Raw genomic sequence first — 10,831 nt, 5'->3', positions numbered from 1 at the left:
AGACAGCCCTAAGTCGGACAATTCCTACCTCGAATTTTGCTCTTATCAACATATTGGGCAATCAATTTTGACGTAGGACTACGTCTAACCGGAAGATATAGGGGGTGAAATGGGAATCTAGGCACTGAACAAGGAGGAAAAAATGCAAGATTTGGAACGCTCGTTATACTCGTTATACTCGAGCATTTCTCAATAGATCGCAAAGGTTTTTGCATCAATTGATAGGAAATATATCTACGCATCTATCATAATGAATAACATTTCATTTTTCTTGAGATAAATAATTGAATAATTGTGAAATATCAAGCATTGCCAAAATGCACTATGTGCCCATTTTTGATTGGTCCATTTTGTGCTCCTCAAATCGTACCGACCAAAACGGGCAACCAGAGCAGCAGCGAAATAGAATGAAGCACGATTGGAAAGGAAAAAGAAAAAAATGAACGAAACATTGGTCGCAGTCTCACACATGCGTAACTCTCGAGCCAGCCAGTTTAAAAATCCCCGCTCCGCTGCCGTAACGATCATTCTTTGTGTGGACACCGACTGGACAACATCGTTGCTGGACGAGCTGGACGGCGAGGGATCGAGTGCCTTTCTCAAGGCAAGAGATCGGAGGTGGTAGCGCTGGAGTAGAGTAATAGAGTAGAGTAGAGTTTTCAAAGGGCCTTTCTCAAGGCTAGTGACGAATGAACTGCAAAAGTTTAAAGTCTCTATAATTCAAGACCTTCCTTCCTTCCGTAACGATCATTCTCATTCAAACCATACACCACATCGGTTCGCATCACAACACATCAACCAACCAATCCAAGCAGCCATGTCTGGACATGGTAAAGGAGGAAAAGTGAAGGGAAAGGCAAAATCCCGCTCGAACCGTGTTGATCTGGAGTTCCCCGCAAGGGTAGCTAGGCCGAGCGCGTTAGTACCAGTGCACCAGTCCACCTAGCCGGCGTTATATAGTTTCGACCGCCGAAGTTATCGAGTTAGCTGGCAAAGCTGCTCGCGACGATAAGAAAACCCGCATTCGGAACAGAACACATTCGGTTCGGTGGACATCAAGACAACAGGCAGTTGCAGCGAGTGGCGAGTGGCAAACGCAATCGCAGAACGGCATCAGGTAGCAGAAGAAAAAAGTTTGTTCTTTATACAAACTGCTTTGGTGGCAAATCCAGAACAAGGCGGCATCGAGGGCGTTCGAAATGGTTTTTTTCAAAACCACGAGTACTAAGTTTTCTAAATTGGAACCATTCCATAAAACAAGGCGCTTTTCAGGGCCATTAAACCTTCTAAAAAAGAGTTTAGGAAATACAGTTCAATGCTTTCTAAAACATTATCCAAAATAATAATAAAACACAAATTGATTTTTTCATAATTTGTTTGCCAGGATCTGATGAGTATGTGAATTTGGCAGTTGTTCTGAGCTTATTGATAGTTGGGGACTTTTCTGATTATTCAATTTTCACCAATTCTTAAATTGTTTCCAGATTGAAAGTACAGTAATTAACAATTAGTTCGACATTTAGCTAATTGGACGGACATGTAATGCGACTTATTTAGTTGGACATTTTTGTAAACATAGAGATCCAAATTATGACCCCACATTGAAAGTCGACACTGTACCACTGTCATCGCAAATGTTCAATTACAGGTTAAAATAACCTCCAATCCGATACTGAGTGGTGGTAATGCGACGTGCCATTGAATGTAATTTACTGTAAAATATGTCACAAGCTGGATGGGAAGAAATTTTCCAACTGTGAAAGCTGTGGCGAGTGGCAAATGCAATCGCTAAACAGAAAGGTTTAGCCGAACAAGATGGGGATATCGAGTGATAACAAAACAATAAACTCTTTAGATTGAAGATAATTTTGTGATCCTGAAAAGGACCCTTTTTAGCCTGCATGTGAATCCAACGAGCGAACAAATCGTAATGAATGTATTTTTTTGCCATCGCTCCCTTTTAACGCTCATTCGTTCGTCTCGTTGGACTCGCCCCTCTGGCTGAGTCTGCCGATTTGTCTCTATCCTGTGAGTGTGTACCGCTAGAGAATAAAACACGCGGACCACAAAAAAAAAATATTATTTTCTTTAAAAAACCGTAAACCCGTGTGGTTGTACGGCATCGGCATCGTGGACGTAACAAAGGATGACAAGTTAAGGGAAAGGCAAAGTCTCACTCGAACCGTGCAGGTCTCCAGTTCCCTGTTGGTCGCATTCACTGATTGCTCCGCAAGGGTAACTAGGCCGAACGGATTGGTGCCGGAGCACCAGTATACCTAATATAGACCGATTATAGAGTTTCGGCCGTCGGAGTACTCGAGTTGGCTTGCAAAGCTGCTTACGACAATCAAAAAAACCCGCATCAAGAACAGAGCAGCTTCGGTTCGGCGCTCATCAAGGCAACAATTAGTTTCAGTGAGTGGCAAAATGTTTCTCCGGCACGTCGCATTAAATGTAATTTACTGAACAACATGTCACAAGCTGGATGGGAAGAAATTTTCCAACTGTGAAAGCTGTGGCGAGTGGCAAACGCAATAGCTAAACAGGAAGGTTTAACCGAATAAGATGGGAATATCGAGTGATAACAAAAACACAACACCAAAGGTTCTTTTCAGAACCATCAACATATTCATAAAGAGTAAACAGTAAACTAATCCATTTTTCAGTAGATAGATAGGTATTCACGTAGAAGAAGAAAATAAAACAATATATTTAAAATATATATTTAACAAAAGCTGTCCTCTTCGTATAGTCCTACGTCACTCCGGTTATGTCCCCGACATTACCCACCCGTCCTTTTTTTTTTGGTATAGATAGAAGAAGATAAAGATATTTCGTTAGCGCAAACATCAAATGGAATAACAACGCTTGTCACTATGTTTTTGAAGAACATATGGGAATTTCATTTTCCTGAATTTTCCCTTTTTCCTTCAGATTTTTCCGAAAATATTCAATTGTCATGTTTGATTGAAATTTTTTTGGTTGAAATATGTGTAACATTTTTATGGGACCCCCTTTCCATTTCAGAGGAGGGAGGGGTGTCATACCATCATAGAAACATTTCTCATACCAAAAAACCCTCACATCCCAAGTTGTGCTTGATTAGTTCTCGAGTTATGCAGAAGTTTGTATTTCATTGGTATGGCAGCCCCCCTTAGAGAGGGGGGAGGAGTGTATTCATCATAGAAACGTTTCGTGCCCCCTAAAACCTTCACATGCCAAATTTGGCTCCATTTTCTTGATTAATTCTCGAGTTATGCAGAAATTTGTGTTTCATTTGTATGGCAGACCACCCCTAGCCCCCTTCCTTAGAAAGATGGGAGGAGTGTTGAACCACCTTAGAAATGTTTCTTGCCTCCTAGAACCTCCACATGCCAAATTTGGTTCCGTTTGCTTGATTAGTTCTTGAATTATGCAGAAATGTATGCTTCATTTGTATGGCAGTCCCCCACCTCCCCTCAGAGAGAGGGGAGGAGTGTCTAAACCACCATAGAAACGTTTCGTGTCTCCTAAAACCTTCGCATGCCAAATTTGGCTCCATTTACTTGATTAGTTTTAAAGTTATACAGAAATTATTATTTCATTTATATGGCAATTCCCCCTTAGAGAGGGGAGATGGAGCGTCTAACCACTGTAAAAACAGTTATTGCACCCTAACACCTCCACATGCCAAATTTGGTTTCATTTTCTTGATTAATTCTCGAGTAATGCAGAAACTTGTGTTTCATTTGTATGGCAGCCCCCCCTTAGAGAGAGGGAGGAGTGTCTAACCACCATAGAAACATTTATTGCACCCTAGAACCTCAATATATAATTTGATTTCATTTGCTTGATTAATTCTCGAGCAATGCAGAAATTTGTGTTTCATTTGTATGGTAGCCCCCCCTCAAAGAGGGGGGAGGAGTCTCAAACTATCACGAAAACTTCCCCTGCCCAAAAAATCCCTACATACCAATTTTCATGTCGATCGGTTCAGTAGTTTTCGAGTCCATAAGAATCAGACAGACAGACAGAAATCCATTTATATATATATAGATCTGTGTTTGTGTTTCGAACCTGAATCAGTGTTCTATCTCGGCCTCTATAGAGCAGTAATTGCCAACTTTGTTACCTTTGTAATCCCCTTTGACTGTAATTAAGTATCAAGCGGTCTCTAAAAGATATCAAGGATGAATTATGTTGAGGCGGGAAACCGTTTTTCTGAAGTGCTTTTCTTTTCTTGCCATGGACTTTCGCAAAGCTACGCATAAGAATATATAAGGCAATTCAATAAGTGTATTCAAGGAGACTTTGAGGTAAGAAATGACTCACAAAATATAGTTTCAACTAGGATTGGGCGATCTCGACGAATCGATTTTCTGAACGGCGAAGAGATCGATCCAATGGTACCAAAAAATCGATATTTGATAGATCAAATGCCTTTTCCCAATTTATTCATTTATAATACGTATATTAGTACCGTCTTTTTTTAAACAGGGAATACAAATTTTCTTATTTCTATTCAAACATCAAAGACTTTTTGTTTGGTTACACAAAAAAAAAACTTTAGAAAAAAATGCTTTTTTTCCAGGGTATTCATCTTGTACTGTCATGGAATTATTTAATTAAATATATTATTATTAAAAATTTCATATTAGGTATTCGTTCAGTACTCAGCTAGCAAAAATTCCATGAAATCTGATGTCATCATTTAATTTCATCACAATTTTCACTATCAATCTAGTGAATGTGATGGTGTAAATATAACCTCCTGTAACTGCTTGTTTTGTAATGACTGAACTTACACAACTGCTTCTCTTAGATTTACGACTAGGATTGGGCGACCTTCATACTACCATTCCATGCCAAACCGACATAGTGGTTCTCAGGTTTTCGTCAAAAGTGGTAATTTCGTTCTTAATCGCAAAACATTAGACCCGTATTTTTTTATTTTTTTATTAGGGTGCCCATTTCCATTTTGGGGTGGTCTGAAAAATGGTTTTTTCGAACCATCGGTTAACTTTGAAAAATTATTTCTCAGAAACGAAAAAAAAATAAGCATCTCTGATATCGAGATATGGTATGTAAAAAATCCTCAGCTTTCAAGAAAACATTAAAAAATATAGTACCCTCTCCAAAGTCATGAAAACAATAAAAAACCACTACAATCAATAATTTAAAAAAACATTTTTTTGCAAGTTCAGAATATTTATTGAAAGACTAGCTTATTGGCTTCAATTAGATATATCGATCATCTACATCAATTCAGTAGTTCAAAAGTTATGAATTTTTGAAAAGTCATTTTTGGGAAAAAGTGTAAAAGATTTTTCGGACCACTCTAATAAAAAAAATGAAAAAATACGGATCTAATATTTTGCAATAAAGAAAAATTACCACTTTTGACAAATTACCACTTTTAACAAAAATCTGAGAACCACTATATCGGTTTGGCATGGAATGGCTGCATATGAAGACCGATCTTGGCGAATCGCTTCTCAAGACAGCGTAGGGATCAATTCACCATTTCTATAAAAAAGTAGTAGGGTATGAGCTTAGGTGCATGGACGGGAGTTTGACGCAGGACTGTGATTATTCAGAACACTTGGTTATTTTAAATGTAATTCTTTTCATTGTTCATAAATCTGTTAGTTTAACTCTTTTGAAACTCCTAATAGTAGCTCTGAGAAGGGCCGTTCGTTATATGTACTCATAACCTTCGAACGGTTTGTAACGAACAGAGAAAGACTATAAGCTTCTGGCAGGAAATTCAACTGTCTAACTGAAAATGATTAATGAATATCAGGGTGGAATGGTAGATGAGGTATATGTGAATCGGTAAACAAAAAAACCGCAAGGTTGACGTGGGACTACTTTAGCTCAGCAATCATTTTTTTTAATTCGTATTGATTAAATTTTTGATTGAATGAAACCATTTTTTTCTCTATTATAGTGACTTTCAACACATTTTCGCTGGTTCGTCACTTTTACTTCCATTTTTGGAAGAATGTCGGGAGTGAGAATTTAACTCGTGATCTGCCCCCGATTTGCATGTATTCGCAATGCCGATTTCCCCAGACACCTCGGTTTAGAAGTCTGTATTGGGTAAACACATTTCAATCGGAACAAAAATACCCCCGACAGACACCTTGGTTCTGAAGTCTGTGTTGGGGCAACACAATATAGTAGGAACAAAAATGGCCCCGACATACATGTCTTCGTAATGCCAATTTCCCCACGCTTCATGGATTTGAAGTCTGTGTTAGGGAAACACATTTCAGTCGGAACAAAAATGCTCCCGACTTACATGTTTTCGCAATGACAATTTCCTCACGCTCCTTGGATTTGAAGTCTGTGTTAGGGAAACACATTTCAATCGGAACAAAAATACCCCCGACTTTAAAGGATTTGCAATGCCGATTTCTCTAACGCTGCTTGGTTTTGATGGCTGTGTTGGGGAAATCGTGATTCGGGCCAATCAAAACGAGATAGTTAGGGCCTTTAGATAATGCTTAACATTTTACAGTTATTCTATTGTTTATCTAATGAAAAGTAACATTTTATTAATTGCGATAGAAGCGTAGACATATTCCCTATCAGTTGATGCAAACATCTTTCCGATCCAGTAAGAAATGTTCGAGTTATAAGCATTCGGAATCTTTCATTTTTTCCTGCATGTTCTGTGTTTAGGTTTTCATCTCCGGTTAGACGTAGTTCCACGTCAAAAATTAATCTTCATTGATTACATTGAATATGAAATTTATGGGGAAGAATCGAAAAAACAATTTGAAAATACTCACGATTTCGAATATACACATGAAATCATGAAGTTGCTTTATTTTTAATGGATAGCTATGGTATTGTGATCTCTTTCCATTGTCTTATTCTTATCATTAGGCATCGGGAGTAGTAGCTTTTTCGATGAAATAATGTTCGTTTGCAGACACAATCAAATCCTTATTGGTTCTACTGCTCAATCATAGAAGGAATTGAGTCATTGAGAATTATGAATTGAAGAATATTAATATTTCATTTCGTTTCATTTTTGTGATGCGATGTAATGCCGATCTCAATAAGTTTTCGCATGATAATCGCTGCCTCCTCCTAATTAAAAAAGATCACTGTATGGGTGACACTTTCCTCGTTACTTTGATGAAATATTGAATGAAGTTTGAGTGATGCATGAAATCTTGCATCTGATTACTTTAACATCTTGCTAATTTATTAGATAGCAGGGTACGTTTATGTAAAGGTAACCTGGACTCAAGGAGTGTAACGACACGGTTCACTCATACACTCCCAACTATGACATCTTAACTTTGACGGAAAGCAGCGATCGCAAAGCAAATTCATAACAAGTGTTTTTTTTTGTTGTTGCGATTATTACGTGTTCTACTACTTCTTATTTCTGAAAATACGTCAATAGAGGCGTGAGATAGAGGCGTTAGTGAACCATTAAAGTCAACATAACGGATGTGATGTTTCTGTGTTGCTTTTTGAAACTGGTATTTTACGGCGGTTCGACTGTGAAGGAATATATATAATATTTCCATTTTCAGACAACTCTATGGTTCGGTGTGTGGTACCCGGATGCGTGAGCGTTCGACCATTGATACCCGGGCTCGAGTCCAACTCGAATTTTGAAAACATATCCCACAAATGATCATTTCATCGATTCCCGAGGGATGTGACCATCCGGAAGAAATGGCTTCGATTCTCATGTAAATTAGCTTGCTTTACTTCAGTCCAGATTGTTTTATGCATATCGATGGTTTGGAAGTACAACATCGTCGAAAACTGATACCAACAGGTGAATTTGAACAAATCCAAATTACACATATAGTACACAAAACAGTCTATTTTTAGCTGTTTCTATTGTCAGAAAAGCAAACGCTTCTCATGCCTCGGGAAATCAAAACCGAATGGCTCGCCGAAAGGTCTTGATTGACATCAACCAAGAGTTAAACTTCAGGAAGCTAAAATCCGAATTGACGTTCACAATTTCCTCTAGGTTTTGATTAGAAAAAAATCTAAATAGAATATCTTTACGCTGCAATGAATAAATATATACATTAGGCTGAACTACAATAGAAATAAACTTATTTAGACAAATTTATTATACCGTTCCATGATACTTGCAAAGCTACCACGTCACAGCCTTACTGTTACTGATGCACCTTTACATAAACGTACCCTGATTAGATAGAACGAATTATTGCACGCAATTTTGTGTTACATACAACATTCATGGAAACGAAGTTGGAAGAAAGAATGCATAATACATGATTTACCTCCGCATCCGCTCGCAAAACATACCTCTCTTATTTGTTAAATTGCTCACTTGTTTTATTATTTTCACTGTTGATGTCTCAGGCGAAAAAAATTCTGGATAAATTTACCGTCTAATGGTATACATTATAACATACATCGTAAGAACAATTTTGCGTAATATGCATTTGAAAACTCCTTATAAACGTTACATTTTTCGTAGAGTGACCCCCCTATATAGAAATCAAAGACGTAGTCCTACGTCAAAACAACCTTTCGACTGGAACTGATGTCATAATTCAGTTCAGTGTTTTTTTTTTTTGTAAAAATAGTTTTATTTTTCTGTCATACTTGTACAAATTTTGTGTGTTCTAACATTTCGTCAAACTTCTAGATCTAATTGAAAGTTTAATTCAGCTACATTAATTCTTCCGTTGCATTCATTTACAAAACTTATGTAACTAATGAAAAGTTTGAGAATTTTCTCTCTTCGTGATTTGTCTATTCCTGCTAAAGCAGGTTTAACCAGGTCCTCGAAATCAAGCCTTCTCCATCCACCTAATATGTCCGAAATTTTTTGCTGGAAAGCCATCCAAGCCGGTCCAACTCGAACACATGTGCAGAATTTGTGAATGAGGGTTTCAGTACATCGGTTTCCGCAATGTTCACAGCTTTCGTTGTCAACTCGCTGCATCACGAAAAGCAATTTTCGGTGCTCAATTTTTTCGTTCACAAGTAAGTATAAGTTAGTTCGCTGTGTTGAAGTAAGCTTTCTCGAGGCAATGTTTCGCCATGTGCGTGGCCAGTTCACTGTTGGACTGTTCCGTTCCACCCTTGGCAATTCAGTTCGCTTGATGAAGAGCTGGTGGATTGCACCGACGGAAGGGTTTTGTAGGATTTGGTGGGGAATTTGGGATAGGTTTGCTAGAATTGTTTTAAGGTCGGGAAGATCTATTGGGATTCTTGGACGGGGATTTGCGTGGAATAGAAGGGATTTGTAGAAAGGAAGGGATTCGATTTCTCGCAGATGTCGGTTTATTGCAAGTGATTTGCATTTTAGCGCTGGTAGTTGCAGCTTCAGGCCTCCTTCTTCTATGCTACGCGCCAGCTGCATCATTGGGACGCGGGCAACTATTCCTCTCCACAGAAATGTTCCCATCGTTGATGTTAACTTCGCTGTATGTATACCCAACGGTGGTAATATGGACGCAATGTACCATATCTTGGAAGTGCCGAACGTATTCAGCATGATGATTTTCTGATGCAACGTTAGCGTGCGTAGAGAATGCAGCCACATTTGCTGCGAAAATTTCCCCACCAGCGCGCTCCAATTCAAAGTTGTCATCTGTTGTATGGAATTTGTGAAAATAACACCTAAGATTTTGACAACATGGGCTGTTTGCAGCCATTGGGTGTTGATAGTTTCACCTTCACAAAAACCGACGTCAACAGCCACAGTTTTACCTAGGTTCAGTTTTGCCCCGGCAGCCCTCTCGAAGCGAGTAAACAGCCCATTCATAACTTCGATTTGACTTGCCGATGTGACGATCACACTGATGTCATCTGCATACGCCACCAGCAGATCGTTCTCGCACACATGTTCAAGCCTGCATACCAGAGGATGTAGGTATAGTACGAAGAGGTGCATTGACAACGGGTCCCCCTGTCGCACCGATCGCTTGATCTCAAACGGACGAGAGAGATGTCCATTAATTAAAAGTCGAGAAGTGGATCGACTAATAATGCAGGATAGCAGAGCAATGAAGTCGGGGTTGAAGCCGAGCGATCGCATGGTCTCGAAGAGGAAAGAATGTCGGACCCGATCGAACGCATGGTCGAGGTCGAAGCTAATTAGCTTTCCTGCACGTCGGTGATATCGAAGACTCGCTATCCGATCTTTCAGAGCGAGAGTAGCTTGGAAGATGTTGTGCTCCGAGTTCGAGCATTTCTGCCCATCGCTTATAACGTGGTGTTCTCTCATCACCCGCTCCAGTCTGGTTTTGAGGATACGGGAGAACAGCTTGTAATCGCTGTTGAGCAGAGAGATCGGACGGTATGATCGGGCTGTGTTATCGCCGCCTCTTTTCTTTACCAACACTATGATGCCCTCCACGAAGGCTGGAGGAACATTGCCGCTGAGCGCCTTATTTAACAGCAAGTTCAACTCGCGGTGGATGACATCGAACATGCGGTGGTAAAATTCTCTGGGAATACCGTCGCAGCCAGGGGACTTTCGGGGTGCGCTCGTTTTTATTGTAGACCAGATTTCCTCTGTCGTAATATTTCTCATTATGACTTCGTCGTTCGACGGAACAATATTTTCGCAGACGAAGCTGTTCTCATTTTCCCCTCTCGCCGCCTCAGAATAGAGTGTCGAGAAGTAGGTGACCATGTGCGCCTCAATCGTTCGTGGATTTGTTATCGTTTCATCCTGCTCTGTCTGCAGTTGCGTGATGATGGTTTTCTTTCTCCGTCTTTCCCCCAACTGAAATATCGATATAGGTTCTCCCGCCACGTGCGTTTCGTTTATCCTAATGAAGGTGTGAGAGAATCTCCGTTGAAGCGCTAGCATTTCGCCTTTAAGTCG

The 10,831-nt window shown here is 39.6% G+C and overlaps 1 protein-coding gene across 3 annotated transcripts in view; it reads right to left on the bottom strand.

The window, feature by feature from the left end:
* The window catches only part of LOC129764529 (serine/threonine-protein kinase ULK2), a 168,480-nt gene that overhangs the window by 90,366 nt on the left and 67,283 nt on the right, over positions 1-10,831 (bottom strand). The window lies entirely within an intron of this gene.

This window comes from Toxorhynchites rutilus, chromosome 2 (genome assembly GCF_029784135.1).
Source record: "Toxorhynchites rutilus septentrionalis strain SRP chromosome 2, ASM2978413v1, whole genome shotgun sequence".
NCBI lineage: Eukaryota > Metazoa > Arthropoda > Insecta > Diptera > Culicidae > Toxorhynchites > Toxorhynchites rutilus.
This window is presented reverse-complemented; position numbering and strand designations above follow the sequence as displayed.